The following is a 17,748-nucleotide window of genomic DNA, read 5'->3' as shown; positions in this document are numbered from 1 at the left end:
GAGATATCTGTGGTCACACGTCACGTGCCGTCGTACGCAGCAGGACTTCTGTCCGGCAGTACAATGGGTGATGACGCCTCCTCCTCTTTTGTGCACCTAAATGCAAAGAAGCAAGAAGAACATCAGTGAAACGTGGCATTTATTGTTGTGGTTCAATTTACTACTGCACAAACAAACAAATATAATATATAACTTAGTGTGTGGTCACAATTGTTAGTGTTATTATTAATATTAATAAATTGTATTAACTCAGTTATTAAAAAAACATAACAAGCCATTTGTGAGACTTTGACAACAAGGGCTTTCATGGTGCACTGTGTACACTCAGGAAGGATAGGAAAGAAGAAGAACAAAAACAAAAATACAAATGTAAGGGAACCTGTGTGTCATTGTGATTTGTGAATGTGATTGTGCAACACGTGGGATGCAGCATCATTCAGGAAGCTGCAGCTGGCAATGGGAATGGAAGCAGTAAGCCAAGAGGAACAAAGGAAAGACATGCAAGCCTATGGCAAAAGCAGTAAACTAAATGGCCACCAGCCACATGGTCCCTCACACAACAACAAGCAGGAGGCCTGTAAAACAATGAACTCAAGCAGGCCTATATGGCCAGACAAAAGGGGCATGCTAAACAACACAGCTTTAATGCAACAATGCAAAAAAGAAGAACTACAGGGCTAAAGGTTTTGCAAGTTACACAACAACCACGCCACTCACATCCAACAAAGGCATTTATTTAACACACACAAAAAAGTGAAATACCCCCAAAAAACACATTTTGCAATTCAATCCAATGCCATCCATGCCCTAAATTATGTTTAAATTCAGCAGACACCACAGAAACAGTTGTTTCATGCACACATGAGAAGCTCTGGGCCTACTGGCTGAAAAAGGCCTATTGACAGACTACTGGGCTAGTGAATTAAATAAATGTTGCAAATTGATTGCAAAAGTTGTAGAAATATAGCGAACTTTGCAACATGTTTCCTTTATAAAAGAAAACTAGAAGAAAATGACATACAAAGAAACAACTAGGCCCCTACTGAAACTAAAGGCCACCCACCACAATACATTAAAAAAAAACAATTTTCCAACTTGCTTGTGAAATCTCAAGTCTAAAAGTCCTCAGATCCAATGATATTTGATGCAGCAGACAAAATAAGGGATCCTTCCAGCTTCAAATCCAAATCAAAAGTGAACAGGAGATGGACAAAGCACTGGGAGGGGTCTGCTGGACAGGAACAGGACATTGGAGACCCTGGAGCACTTCCTTCCTCTTCAAAAAATAAGTAAAAAAGAAAAAGGACTCCTTGCACAACAAAGTACAGCCAAACATCAATCTGAGGAGTTTTTTTCATCCAGATCATCATTTCAAGAAGGTTTTATTCTTCTTGAGAGATATTCTTCTCCAGCTTGCAAATTCTGCGTGTTTGGCATCGTGATCTTTATGAAACTTCTGCCAGAAGTCCGATGGCGCGTCCGAATGACTTGTTTGCGATCGCAGACTCTCGTGGGACCGTGCGGCTGGCTTCCAAATCTCGTGGCGGACGCGAATGGATAGGAAAACTCATCGGCGAATGCAGGCATCCCGGTAAGTCACTCCTGCACGCACGAAAACGCATTTTGAACGCACTAACAAAAAAACCTCTGCTCCGTTGCAGAGCACAGAGTTTTCGGTAGCTCCGCGTTATATGCGAAACGCGAAGTTGCCAAAAATCCGCAATCTCCGCGAGTAGAGCGGATTTTTCCACCCAGGGTTAGTTAATTATTAAAACAGATAAATAAAAGGCATTGTCATTTACAATGCCAATAGCTTAAACTCTCGCAAATGCAAGACCTATTGCATTGCAAATGGTTGTTTTAACCATTGACTTGAGACATTGTCAGTCACATCTCAGATCAGCTCAAAGGCGAGTTTCTTTCTCATGTCATGGGACTGCCTGTTTGGTGTAACATTCATCCTTAGGACTGCTTGCATTGCTGGGCATGAGAAACTATCTTACATCTAAAAAGAACACTTAGGCTTCATACTTTTTGTCACATTAATTTCTTTGTCTCATTCATGCATTGTATAGAGAAAGCAACATTGGCATAGCTGCAAGCATTTCTAAATGCATTTGTCTGTGGTCAAATATGGCCTTCAAATTGCTGTTTGTTTATCAGATCAAAAGGCAATCTTGGGGTAAGCATACAAATCAAAGGAGGGAGTGGGGAGAGAACGTGTCCACACTGGGGGTGGATTCAGTCTCCCCAGTTATAGTTAAAGAATAAATAGAATCCACCCTCGTAAGATAGGCGGGAAAAAAAAACAGGGTCTAGAGTTGCATTTGTGTCCTACATTGGTGGGAAGCACATAGTGTTTTTTAAATACCCCTCACAGAGTTTTAATATACCTCCGTGCTGAAGGCAGCACCTTGTTTCAGGCCATTTACCATAATAGGCACATTTGGCTAAATTCAACACATAATAATATTTATGGTTAGACAGTATAAGTCTGTCACATGTGAGTAGGGTAGGGATCTGTGCACCCGTCCTGAAGAAGAAGCTTTAGGCTTCGAAACATGTTGACGCACGCAGGAGGTTATGTACATTAAATACACAAAACCTCCATCACACCATTTTAACAATACCAGCACGGAGGTATATTAAAACTCTTTTTAGCCCTCACATGCCAGGTATTTTTTAACACTCACTCATCCATTCACTTTTGACCCTACCACTCACTACCCTCACACACCACACATAGTGATTACATCAGTGCTCCCGCGTATTCGTTGGTTAGTAGCACGTCGCGTTCCGTAGAGGGACGCGAAGACCCCTATAATGAAGCATGACACCAAAGGCCCTTTTGGTGTATGAGGGGTATTTAAAAAACACTATGTGCTTCCCACCAATGTAGGAAACACATGTAACTCTAGACCCTGTTTTTCTTTTTTCGCCTATCTTACGAGGGTGGATTCTATCTAATCTTGGGGTAAGGACATACAAATGTGATTGACACAAACAAATTGGATGGTGTTGTTCTGTCTTGATTGTCCCCAGAAGCGCTGTTATGCACAGTGTTTCGGCACATGGATGAAGGAGTTACGTAGAGCCAGTTTATTTGCTTAATTTGGGCTGACTGACTGTTACAGAAGGCCTACTCCTATAGAGCTGTTCTCCACATGGCTGATTTCCTCATCTTCCCCAAGACCCTTTCCTTCCAGTCACTCCTGGAAAGTTCCAGCTCATCAGATCTTGTAAGTGCCAGCTATGTGTGTGCATGCATGTGTGTGTGTCTGTGTGTCAACACCCGTACCCTGTGATGTCCCACAGGGTTCAGGTTTGGGTCCTATATTGATCAGTTTGCATATGGAAGCACTTCAGATTTGATGGAAGGAACATTGATTTACAGATTTATCACTTTGTAAAACTGCTTACTGGTGCTTCAGATTTGGTTGTCATTTAATCTAATAGTAGCTTAATCACAATAAAACAGAATGTATCCTATTTCATTGCTCTCAAGATCTGAATTTCAAAACAGAATGGCTAGCTGGACGTCACACTGCAGACTTCTTATCTTGCATTCTTTGTCCGAAGACGTAATCTCTGGGACGCTGACTTTCACCAATCCATGGCAGCTCAGATTGTAAAGCTTGCATCCAAAGCCAGAGCTGTGGCTTTTACTATTCAAAAGACTTTTGCTTTGTGGTCCCAGCTTTAGCAGTTTCCAAAATTGATTCTGGAAATATTCTCCTTGTGGCTAACCAAACGTCTTCACTCACCCTCATTAAAATTGAGTTTTATTCAGTGGCTAGGTTGCTATCAGGGACTCAAAAAGATTTATGATCATATTTCTTCTGTTCAAGATTGGCATTGGCTACCACTGAAATCCAGGATTAAATTCAAGGTTGCCTACATTACTACAAAGCATTACATTTTCAAAGGCTCAGTTAACCTTATTCCGCCCTCAAGTTATCAGGGGAAAGAAGAAACCTGAGAATTTAGCATTTACTTATTTCAAAAACTAAGCAGTACAGAACTAGTGGTGGGTGTAACCCACAGAATATCACGCCACGGAATTCCGTGGAGTTACATAAAAACTCAGAGAGATTCAACAGAGTTCCACAAGCGGGCAGAATTTGGCACGTTGCGCTGCTCATGCTGATATTTAGTACTGGGAGCTTCTTCCATGCTTTAAAATCAATGCAAACAGCACTACATGGTGTGTCAGAGGGCGCTGTTTCTTTCTCCCGCTCAAGCAGATTTTCTACTAGAGCGGCAGTTTTTTCAACGTGAACGGTCACGGCCAGCAGTGACCGAATGCGCTGAGAAGTCTCACTGGGAGAAATTCTAGCACCCGAATATTGCACATGGGGATGCAAATTTTCACTTGCACTCATCAAACTGAACGCTGGCAAGCTGCGCATGAGAACAAACACCACCACACAGCAGTTGGCAGAGAGATGCTGGAACTCTGTGCTCCAAGGGGGCAAAACTCTGCAAACTCCGCCAGTGGAGCAGAATTTTCATCCACTCCTATACAGAACTCAAAAATGTACACACCAAATATTTTCAAATGTGCATCCAACGAATTGGAACTCTCATCTGATTAATATGAGATGCACTAAATCACTGCTCTAAATACAAGACAATGCCAAACGTTTTTGTTCATAGTTCTCCTGGAGTAATTGCAGTGTGCTTCAGTGTAAGTGTCTAGTTCTGTTTGTTGTCTTGTTTCTATCTCCTACCCTTGTGCTGAGATGCCTCGTTTGTCCCTCAGTCTATCAACCCTCCAATTTCTTCCTGCCACGTGGATTCATGGGTGCTCTATTTTCCTTATTCTCAAGATCACCATTTTGCTATAATGTTTTAGTTGAACTTAATTGTTCTTTTTAAAAAGAGTTGTTTTACAAGGTTCGATGTAATGAAGCTATGCATTCCATTGTTCTACTAGTCACCAGCATGCAATCTATAAAAAGGCAAAGTAAATACATTAATTAATAAATAATTAAATATGTATACGTTCTTATGTGGGCGCTTGATTGGGACCACCAATACCATACCATCACCAATATCACATCACCACTACCACTTAGCCTTAATGTGAATTCCTTCCCCAATTCCAGCAATTGTACCGATATTAACATCTTCATTAATAGCACTGCCCGTGCCACCAATTCCACCACCAACATCGCCTTGTCATGTGGCTGGGTTAGGCCCGTGCAGAAACACTGCCATTTTTACATGCACAAATTTCTTAAGTTGCCTTTCTATTTTCACCAAGAGTTTTGGCACACATTTGCTTCCATGACAGTGCAGGATTAGTTTCTCTGAAACCACATTTCTTACAAATCCAGTTCATAAGTACACTATCACAACACCTTAGTTAGAACATTTCGTACAAGGCCTAGATACACATTGTGCAAAAATTTGTTATTCGTCCATGAGGCAACCTGACTATCACAAGACAATAAACAAATGTCAGCCTGGCTGAGGCCTCAACACAGAAGCACGGATGATGTTATTATAAATACACTCACATTTCCATGCTCAAATGAAAGGAGCACTCTGCTGTCATTGCGAGGTCGCCGCTGTGTCGGAGTCTCAGCCCAGCTGATTCCTGTTTAACCTCTGTGAGGAGGGATGTCCAACTTGTGACTAAGACCTATATACCTTGCCTTCAGGTAATGGGAAGTTAGATCATCCAATAAGGGATACTTGACAGAACACCCGCCCTAGACAACTAGGTTAAGGAAAGCATAGTAGGAGTACACTATACACTGTACTTATATGCCAGTATACGTACACCGTTTTAGCATAATGGTGGAATCGTCCATCTTCTTCAGTGTCCTTTTATTGCTAATCACTTTTATCTGCTTCTGTCTATTAATCATTGCAGTGCATATATTTTATACAAGAATCACAATGGTTCAATAAATATTGAAAATGCCCCTTTGTGTATTTCTCGTGTATCTCTCTGGGTGAGCGCCAGCAGCTAAGTGAAAAGGTTCTAGATCTGTTACCATGATTCCTTTGTGAGTCAGGGTTGTCATGTTCTGAGGTTGCCGAAACCATTTGTTTGCTTACTGGGTTTAGGGGTATTTATGGTGGCACTGTGAGATAGCTGGTCTATAGGCCAACATATACTGAGGGGTGCATAGAATCAGTCTGGCACCATCCCAACGTTTATGTTGTCCAACAAACGTACAGTTCCTACTGAGAAAGTGGAAACCATGCAGCAACCTCGCCACTAATCCTACCAGAAATGCCACTAATACCACAATCACAAGTCCCACCACAACCAATAATAAAACCACCAGAACCAACAGTACCAGCACAATCAATACAACAACCACAACATCACTACAGCAACCAATACCATCATCAACATGGCATCACCACCATCAATATCACTATTAAATACCACCACCACCATCAAAACAAGCATATTAATCCCACCAAGAATACCACTAAGACTACCATCACCAAAACATTACTGCCAATGCCACCACCAATTCCATGCCACAACTACCAGTGCCATAACTGCATGACCACCAAACCACTAATACTACCACCACCAATATACTATCTGCAATAATACCACAACCTATGCCACTGTTATCTAAAACCACCAATACCACCACCAGTACCACTAATTCCAGCACCGCCACCACCAATATTACCAATACCATCAATACCAATACAACCACATCAATAGAATCACCAATTCCACCACAATAATATCATCAATGCCAATACCACCCCGCCACTATTAACTCCACCATTATATCAATATTGTCTACACTAATACCTCACTACCACCAATACTGCTGACACCAATACCACCATTAGTGCTACCTACAGCAGTGTCACAACAATAACACCTCTACCACCACCATTGTCACCATGAATAACCCTATCAATACCACCAAGCTTAACATCAGTAGAACCCCACCATCACAACCAAGGACACTACCAATACCACCACTAACAGCACCACCAACACTACCACCACTAAAGCCCCCACCAAAAGCACCACCAATACCATCACATCAATGCCACTACCAAAAGCACCATTATATCCTCCGTTAGAAATAATACAACCACCACCACTACCAATAGACAGTAGGTCTGGCTTTAATGTGCTATTTTGTGGAAACATTTTTGCATGACTTAAGAGACATGTTTTAAGGCAAGGGGAAGTGGGCAATTGGCCAGTGGCCCAACCTTTAAGGGTCCACTGGTAAAGTGAGTGGGACAATTGACACTCTTGTAACAATGGTGCTCATAAAACAAAGAAATGGTTTATTTTTCTTCTTTGAAAGCTGCTTAACAAAAACGTAGGAGCAGATATTATATTATTTCATGCAACGCAGTGCAGCAACCAAAGGTGATGTGTTACTGAATGGGAGAGAGCAGGAAAACTCCATGTTTACTAAGATATGCTGCTTCTGCTCTCTTCTCAAGCACTGACACACTTTCAGACAGTCTAGTGCAATGCCAAGTGAGTTTAGTATATGTTTGACCTGGAAGACTACTCATCCAGTACAAAATACTTACTTTCAACTTTTCCAACATTTGTATGTTTGCTACGCAGTACAACACACATGCAACGTTAGACACCTTTGGAGAAAAGAAAACATTTTTCTTTTTTTGCGCCTGTCTCAAGGATGATCTCAAAGCCCTGCCTACAAATGCTGGTAGATAGTGCTTTGCATCAAATACCATGGATGGTTGCACAGGAACCCATGTAGCACCTATGGGTTGCTCCCTTGATGCAAGGTAAAGCAAAGCAGTGCAAAGCTATACTTTTAGTCAATTTTCTAGTTCAAAAAAAGTTATGTTCCTGAAAGTAAATCCCAAACAATACTTTGTATCTGTTTTCATCACCTTCGATGACTTTGCACTGGCACAAAATGTTCATAAATCTGGACACTAGTGTACATGCCTAGCCTGCCCAGCCTTAACCCTGGCAATCTCAGCAAGCTGGTGGCAATTAAATCAAAAAATAATATTTCTGTCTCATTTGTGTCTCCTCACTTCACCTCACTCTTCTACCATAAGACTCTCTTGTAACCTCTTTCTAACACTATATCACTAGGCATCTTCATCCTCACTCTCTATCTCAGCTCTCTCTACCTCACAATTGTCTGCCTCACCTCTCTCTCAATATACCCAATATACCTCACACAACGTCATCTCTCTCTACCTCTTTCTCATAACCTTACCTATCTCTCTATCACTCTCTGAGCATATCTCTATATCTATCACTCTTGATCCCCTCTTTACCTCGAATCCCTCTCTTTGTATCTTTGTATCGCACTACTTTGTATCTACCTCACCTCCCTGGCTATCTCTTCCGCCTACTTCATTTCTCACACCACCTCATCTTTATCTTTACCTCATAGCTCTGATTCACTCCACATGCCTCTGCTACCTTATCTCTATCTCTGCTACCGTATCTCTCCCAGCCCTTTCACTATCTTACCACTCCCCCTTACCTCTCTATCTAATTTCTCTCTCTTCCTCCCATCTCCCTCACTACCTCCCATCTCTCTACGCCACCGCTCTCTCTCTCTTTCTCTCTCTCTCTCTCCCTATTACCTCACCATTAGTTCACTATCTGCCTAACTTCTTTGCTACCCTTTCTCTTTTTCTACCTCTTTTCCATTTTATTCACCTCTTTTTTCTATCATCTCCTCCTCTCTCTCTTTCACACTCACGCACAAAAAAAATCTCTCTCCATTTCAACTTACCTCTCCCACCTAAACTCTCTCAACCTCCGTCCTGCTAACATTCTCCACCACACTGTCTCTTTCTCTATCTCAACTAACTACTAACTCTCAACCTTGATATCAAACCTCATCTATCTCTCGTTCTCCAATTTACATATGCCTCTCAGCTTCCTCTTCACCTTACACCACGTTTCTCTTTCCACCCTTTAGACATCAGCCCTCTTTCCGCCTTTCTCTCTTCCTCACTTCTCTCTTTTTCGGACCCGTTTCTCCATACTTCTTCTCATATTGTTCTCTCTCTAACTTGAATCTCAAGCCTCTGTCTACCTCTACCTCGTGTTGCCTTTAACTCTCCAAATTATAACCGCTTTTTCTAGATTATCTCTCTCTACTTCAACCCTTGGGGTACAAAACTCCTCTACTCCTCTCTACATTTCCTTCTACCTAGCTCTTGCTCTCTTTGACTCTGTACAACACTCAAAAAGTTTACCTATTCCCCTGTCTCTCTTTCTCCTCCTTCATTATCGTATTTCTTCCTTCTTTAACCTGCCTTACCTTCCTCTGCTTACTTTACCTCTCTCACTCCCTCACATATCTTTCTATGTCATCTCTATCTCTACCCCGTTCTGCTTCTAGTCCACATCTCTCGTGTTGCTGTTCTCTTTAAGCCTCTCCTGTCCTGCCCTGACATAGTCCTCTTATTCAGCAGGGTCACAGGTAACTGTCTAGCCAGGGACATGCACAGATATAAGGCGGAGAAGAAGAGCAAGGAAAGGGAAGATAAAAAGAAAGGAAATTTAGCACTACATGAAAGGAAATGATTTTATCAATCCTCGTTCCAGTTTTTCTTAGGTACTATTTGGGTGGTGAAAACCAGGCAACTTGAGCTTTGGTTGCTTTTTTCTTGTACCTCGTTTTGAAGTGTTTAACATCTAAATCATTATTGTTTGGAATCACAAGATCTTGGATGAGTTGAAAAGGGGTAATAAATGCAAGATTGTTCCAAACAGGGAAGACCCAAAATAAATTTTGCCCATGGCCCAAAACATTTTTAGGGTGTCACTGTGTCCTGTGTGTGCCTGTGTGCTCACATAAAATCCAGATTCTTTGGCATTGTTAAAGCTTGTTTGTTGATGTGGGTATAGGCTGTATCCTTGTGGATTGCAGTGGGGCTTTGCACAGAGCTTTCTGAAATAGGTGATTTGAATCAGAGATAAAAACAGTTTTATGTGCAGCTTCTATGCATTCTCCTTTCTAGATTTTACAGCAACAGCCATGTGGTCACATGAAGAAGGGCTGTCCCCTGATCTAGAGCAGGGTGTGATGGAAGTACAACTTAATTGTAAGCATATATTTATAGTGAATGCAAAACTATTATTGACATGGTATCAAGTGCTGGAATTTTTCAACCTTCCCTGAATCTCTGACACCTGAGTTCATGGGATGGCTTCCGAAAACATTTGTGGCAGTGAGTACATGGACGAGAAGTGGTGTTAGCACATCTTGGATTGAACAGGTATGTACTGTGAAAGAAACCACCCCCTGCATTATATTATTCCTGGTGCATCAAAATGACATGGGTGACATGTGCCACCGAATATCTGATCACTTAATTGGCACTTTGTGGCATACATTGACAGACTGTTTCTCAAAAGGTAGTCAGAAGTCTGCTCCCATAGACTTATGCCTATGACTGGAATAGATGGACAGCTCCTTTACAAATTATAAATAATTCTGGAGGTGTTCTAGAGAAGCTGTAGTGGTTGAAGCTTGTCAAGAGTTTCATATGAGTAAGTATTTACTTAATGTAGGAGGTGAAAACGCATGCATGCATAAATACTTTATAAATGTGCATTTGGACTTTAAAAGAGTTTTCTTTTTATCTTCCCATTTACAGCATTGATAAGGATTTACTCCTACCATTAATATAACTAAATCTCTGATACTATAAATGGTGGGAAATGGAGCTTCAAATGTTTCAAAATACACTCACACTCTCAAGTTTGTAAGTGCCTCCTGGGCCTTTTACCAAGAACTAGGAAAAAGAAAATGCACTGCTCTTGCAAAAGTATTAGGCAAGAAGTATAAAGCAATGCTCTTGAAATCCGAACGAGCCTTCGAGATCAAACAATGGGAAAATGACTTAATCTACTGGGCTGTACTGGGGAGTATATTCCACCTGGAGTGTGATAGTAAAAATGCAGAGCAAGAAATACCCTGAGTATGAGACACAAGGGTTGAAACGTTAAGAGAAAGTACAAGTGACGAATGACCCCAATGAGTAATGGAAAAAGTGTGTACTAGCTATAAAGATAGCCATATAAAACCATGAAATCTTGAATATTGAGAACATAAGTACAAAATACTCTTAGCAAAGCCTATGAATGGAAACCTGTGTAGGATTTTGACTTGCTATGTGTAACCAGCTTTGGAAAAAAAACACCCATAGCCCAGGAAAGGCTGAATCCTAATAAAATGATAGAGCCCCTTTCCCCGACAATAATAAAAGTACTTCATATGATGCTTACTACAGATCAGCATGGAATACACATCCATATTTTAATGCCTCGCCTTGAATCCACATATGCTGTGAGTTAGATGTTTGTAAATTGTTAATGTTTCAAATCTGACAAGAATATGTATGATAGAAAGTGTTTGAAATGGTGGGTAGTAAGAAATAACAAATGTTTTATGTGTTGTTATTGAAGTTAAATGCATTACCAATGAAAACGAAGAAAACTAATAAAACAGATTCGAATGCAAATCCTGAGCAAGTTTGTGGATGCACCTAAAGGCGTTATCACTCAAAAAGACCCACTCTCTCTCCTATGACGTGATTCAATCCATTTGGAGTGTAAATTCACATGTTGTGAATATCAGACTTACATTTGCACTCTTATGTCAAGGCATTTGTGCATTTAATTCCAACATATGGCCTGATTTAGATACCGCCGCCAAAGTATAAATCCCATAGGATATTATGGGATTTATATTTGGGCGGACGGGATATGCCTCACCATTGCGACGGAGTAACCCGTTCGCCGAAATCTAAACCAGGCCCATCATAGCTTTGTGGGGCAGGCCCGGGAACATTTAGAAATTGTGCGCTCCACATAAAGTCTTCGGCAAAAGAGGTTGCACCTGACTACACAAAACCCTGGCTCTGGACTCTTCTGGAGCCCTGAAACATTGAATGTTTTGCTTCTCAAAGTCCCATGGGACTGGAAAACCTCTCTTTGAGGTCCTTTTTTTTTGCTAACTCTAGCCACATGGAATTTTTTGCCTTTCTCTTTTCGAACAAACCAGGACAAAGACGTTTTTAGAAAGACATTGAGAAGCTTTATTTTCTAGAACATAATCTGTCATTAGAATAACTTATTCCCTCTTTACTTTTTTAATAGGTGGTCCGGCTATTTTGTGAGGTCTAGTCTACCGCCTAAGTATAACACAATGAAACCTCTTCTGTGCATAAATGTTAATGACATAAAAAAGAACATAATGAAAATAATATAACACAACTTTACTGATCATGCCACATTCAGGACAAATTGTGGGCACTCCTGGCCAATGTGCATGTAGTGTTCACATGACCCTAAATGAAATGCTGGCTGGCGTCCTCACACCTGTCACTCCTGCCATTGTCTGAATACTCCGGGTTTCAGCGGCCTCTGCTTACTGGTACACCATTTTAATTCGGAATTCCCAAATCGGTGACTTCCAGCACAAGGTGGGTCCCTTGTGGAGGGCAGTGGCGTAACATTGGACCCCGCAGCCCCCGCAGTGAGGGAGGCCCCTGAGCTGCAGGGGGCCCCCTAGTCACTGTGCATGGGAGGTGGCCCTTGGTCTGAGAGCTCCTGACTGGATCACTGGCTCAGGGGGGGAGGGAATCCATGTACTTTGCAGGGGGGCTCCCCTCAAGTTTTGTTACGTTACTGGCAGAGAGACAGGAAACACTTATTTGCAAAGGGAGTTTGGGGGATGATCTCCTGGTGCCGAGTCCAGATGATAGGCCCCAAAAGCGCCAAAGGAATAATTCAGGTCCCTTTGTATCAGGAAATGAAAAAGGGGAGTGTGCACTAGAGGGAGACCAATGATACTGAAATGGAGAGGTTTGCCAGCAGATGTGAAGTTGGGAGTGACCCCTGTGAGAGTCAAGAGGGGAGAGCAGCCCCTGTGGTAATGTGGGATGATGTGGAAGACTGGACGGACAGGCAGGATGGTCTGGTGGCTGGGTAAGAAGAGGAGTCAGAAGGGCCAGCCATGGGAATTGTGAGGTCTATGCATAAAGTGCACAAAGGAGAGGGGCAGAAAGAGAGTAGGGGCAGAGGGATGTCAGTAGGATAGGGTCCACAAAGAGTAGTGTTGCACATGAGGAGGAGGACTTGGAGGAACTGTTGGGGACATCGTTGGGTGACAGCGTCAGGGAGGAAAGAGCGGAAGTGGTGGCCAGGAAGAAGGCTGACAAAGGTCAGAAAAGTGGATGGCATCAGTGGTGACCATGCATGAAAAGAGAAGGGGGACCAGCCTAAGGTAACCGTCATAGGTACGGAAGGACTGGAAAGAGAAAGGGAGAGCCACAGCCCCAAATGACATAGAAAATGACCTGAAGGGGACATGAAGACAGCAGCCAATGGGATAGCATGATGAAAGGAGTGTTGCCAGGACACAAGGCGGATGAAGCGATCGCTCCCTCCATGAGCCGAGGTGCAGGATTCGGAGAGTAAGTATAGGGATGATTGGTGGTCAGCATGGGAAGGGGAGGAAGATGTTAGTGTGAGCAGAGTAGAGAGATGTAGGAGAGCATACGTTGGCAACATGGAGAGGTTTCAGGAAAAATGGTGGGAGAAGTGGGAACAATTTTTGGAAAAGAAAGGGGATGAAAGGAAAGAGGCGTGCAGCACACAGGAGGTGATGGCACTGATGGCAAAGAAAGAAGATGGGGAGCCTGAAAGGATGGGTGTGGAAAGGCTAAAGAGTGCTGAGAACATGAGTAAAGGGACGAATGGTGCTGATGGGGGGAGGAATAACCCACACAGACAACAAGGCAGGTGGACGAGAGTGAAGGGGAGGGTAGATGCCAAGAAAAAAGGGGGTGAGGAGACCGCTAAGATGTTCTACATACATATCATAGAACCACTAGGCAGTCACTTGATGAGAGAAGATATGGGCCAGCGATTAGTTGAACATTTCAAACTATTGCACATGGAAGCATGTAGTAAAGAAGGATCCTAGTCAAAGGAAAGAGAGTTGGCTATGACATAAACATGTGGACAGCAGCGTTTATCATCTATACTAACATCATGTGTGCTAAATACACTAAATGCAATGTAGTGTTATTTAAGTATATGGACTGAATAAGGGCATTACACATTTGTTTAGGGGGCCTGAAATGGCTTCACTGTGATGAAGAGTTCAGGGTGAGAACGGGATTGGATCTGGAGAAAACACAGAAGGAGGGGGACAATAAGCTATGGCTACAATACATGACACCAGCAAGACCAATCCCTTAAGCTGACACAGCAAGCGATTTGCCATTACCACGCACCCCCTTTCAGTTGAGACCCCTTCCAGGGGTGTGATAGCATGCACCAGAACAGTCGCGGAAGGAATGTGCTGGAATGACAACAAGGGGGCCTAATGCAGATCCCTATGTAGATTCAGGGATCCAAAGGCGTCTGTTGCTGTACTGCTTAGTGCAACAAGGACTGCAAGACTGGGGGAGGGGCTGGGAGGACAGAAAGGGGTTGTGGGAAGGGGCTCTTACACATATTAAGATGCAGGCATTAGTCACATGGCAAAATGATTTTGCCAGAATGGGTCGGCGACAGTGTATTTGAGAAGGGATTCAGGATTCCATACGATGGGCCTCGGGTGCAGCGCTGGTCAGACAATTTAATGTTCACAAAAGGGCTGGAGAGGGAAATGCAGGTAAAACTGAGAAAGGAGGTGGAAGCAGGCAGTATAATGAGCCCATTCTAAGACAGGGGAATTCAGGCTAATACACAATGGGTCCTGGCCAGATGGGGAGTTGGTGAATGATTGTCCTTACAAGGAAGACTGTGTGGTTAGGTACGGGGGCCCGAATGAGGCATTGGCCTTGGCACAGAGATGTGTAGCGGAGCAGACATGGGGAAGTCTCACATCCAGTCAGCTTATCCGACTGTTGCTGGTGCAGCGAGATGACTTACTCTTATTGGGGATATATTGTACGGGTGAATACTTGGTTGACAAAACGATGCCCATGGGATGCTTAGTAGCATGTACATGAACGGGTAAAAGGCGCCTTCAAGGGATTTATTTGCAATACTCTGTTCTATTGCTTTTGATATATATTTTTAACTGCAAGAATTATTGATAAACTCGCCAGAGAGATATTATTCATATGTATTTTAACTAAGAAATATTTTTGTTCCTTGTGAGGACATAAGAACCAATGAACCAATCACAAAACAATAAATATTCAAAACACGGGTATATATAGAAAAAGGTTTTATCTTTTGAAATTTATCAAGGGTACTACACAGTTATAAAAACAATGTAACAAGAGGAAAATAAATACAATTGTATAATCCTTCAATGTCACTATTGTAAACACTTCTCATTTTACATTATTTTCCAGAAGAGAGTGTGAATGTCGACATTTCAGTCTCTATGCATTTGTCCATGAGACCATCTTCAGGACTATCATAAATTTAACAGTTGACCCCTGTTAAGTTTTGTAGCGCAGCGAAAATTCGGCAGTCTGCAGTTGGATTAGTAGGATGTGCAGCATTCGAGTGTTTTAGCACGTATCAGGAATGGGTAGTGAAGGGTATTTGGGCAAAATATTGAATTGTAAATATTTGGAGACAGAAATATCTGAAAAAAATTATTGTGAAACAAAAATATTGAGGTGTAGAAATATCGTTGTCAAGAATATCGGGTTTTTTCAGATAAGGAATATTGTTGTTAATATTGGTTTCAATAATCCTGTTGTAATTTTTTTCCAATTTTTATTTTCCTAATGTGTTTTAGTTCACACATTAATTTTAGGTGTTATTATTGTTTGTATAAATATTAATAATATTTGTAAATATAGATTGTAATTTTAAGTGGTATGTCATTTTTTTTTATTGCTTATTGCAATTGATAGTGTTGTAGTGGGTTGTAATATTTATATTTTTTTGTTATATTTTCGGTGTGGGCTGTTAGGTTTGTAGGTATATAGGGTGGGAAGATAATTACATAGTTATTATTTAACAATTCATTATTGATGTATTATTCATAATTTATTAGTTATTAATGATGTAAATTGTGTAATAATTATATATTTTTGTTATATTTTAGGTGTGGGCTTCTGGGTATGTAGGCATAGATGGTGGCAAGTGAATTAAGCAATAATTATTTAACAATTATTTAGTAATGTATTCATTATTTAATTTATTATTTATGTACATAGTGTAAAAACGTTATATTTTAATTATATTGTAGGTGTGGGCTGTTGGGTTTGTAGGGATATAGGGTGGAAAGTGAATTAAGTAAAAATTAATTACCAATTAATAATTTCTTGATTATTAATTATTTAATTGATAATTATGTACATTATGTAATACTTATTTAATTTAGGTACATTTTAGTTGTGGGTTGCTAGGTTTGTAGGTGTATATGGTGGGACATTAATTAAGTAATAAATAATTAACACATAGTTAGGAATTGTTAATTGATTAGGTAATTGAATATCAATTATGTAAATTGTGTTATACACATTTATTTTTATCATATGATAAGCCTGGGCTGAAACAATGAATAGGATTGTTCAAATATGTAATGTACTTGAAGTAAAGTACTTTCCCTACTGTTGCTTAGGCTGGAGTTGGAATAGTAAATGTGACCCCTCTGTAGTCCAATGCTTTCTGTGCTATTGCACAGACTGGAGTGGGAATAGTAAATTTAACCTCTCTGTAGTCCAACGCTTTCCGTACTGTTGCACAGGTTGGAGTGGGAATAGTAAATTTAACACCTCTGTAGTTCAACGCTTACCCTACTGTTGCACAGACTGGAGTGGGAACAGTCAATTTAACCCCTCTGAAGTCTAATGCTTTACCTACTGTTGCACAGGCTGGAGTGGGAATAGTAAAATGTACCCCTCCAAAGTCCAACCCTTTCCCTACTTTTGCACAGACTGGAGTAGGAATAGTAAACCTTACCCCTCCGAAGTCCAATGCTTTCCCTATTGTTGCATAGACTGGAGTGGGAATAGTAAACTTAACCTCTCCGAAGTCCAACGCTTTCCCTACTGTTGCACACAGACTGGAGTGGGGATAGTAAATCTTACCCCTCAGAAGTTCATCACTTTCCCTACTGTTGCATAGACTGGAGGTGGGATAGTAAATCTTACCCTTCCTAAGTCAATACTTTTCATACTGTTGACCTGTTTAAAGTGGAAATAGTAAATTTAACTCCTCTGAAAGCCAACACTTTCACTACTGTTGCATAAACTGGAGTGGGAATAGTACATCTATTATTCCCAAATGCAATAATTTTCCTAATGTTGTTTAAATTGATCTATTACTGTTATCTGTTAATGTTTTTAATTTTATTTTTTAGACAAGGTTTTTGTTTCACAATATTGTTGTTTTTCGATATTGTGTCAAGGATCCTGCTGAAGCCAATGAAAGAACTGCCTGCAACACTAGCAACGTTAGCTAATCAGTCAGCAGTTGAACAGACCGCAACTAGAAATCCATCTCCAGAGGGCAGAGAACTTCTACCATCACCGTCAGAGGAAATGGAAGCGGAACTCACGAACCACACTGCTACTACAGCTGACCCGGCATTAGTTAACGCCCAGACCTCTTGCAAAACAAATAGAAAGAAAAAAAGGAAAGGAAGAAACAGGCTTCTAACTGATGCAAGATCTCGTACAGAATTGCATCTATATCCACCTTCAGCAGTAATTACCCATTGCCGAAAAGCCACAGACATGGAACAACTTCTACACTTACCCTTGCATGAGGATCCAGAGAGTCCTTCAGCATCGCCTATTGTCCCC

Source organism: Triturus cristatus, chromosome 5_1 (genome assembly GCF_964204655.1).
Source record: "Triturus cristatus chromosome 5_1, aTriCri1.1, whole genome shotgun sequence".
Classification (NCBI taxonomy): Eukaryota; Metazoa; Chordata; class Amphibia; order Caudata; family Salamandridae; genus Triturus; species Triturus cristatus.
The sequence above is the reverse complement of the archived record's forward strand: the minus strand, read 5'-3'. Positions refer to the sequence as shown.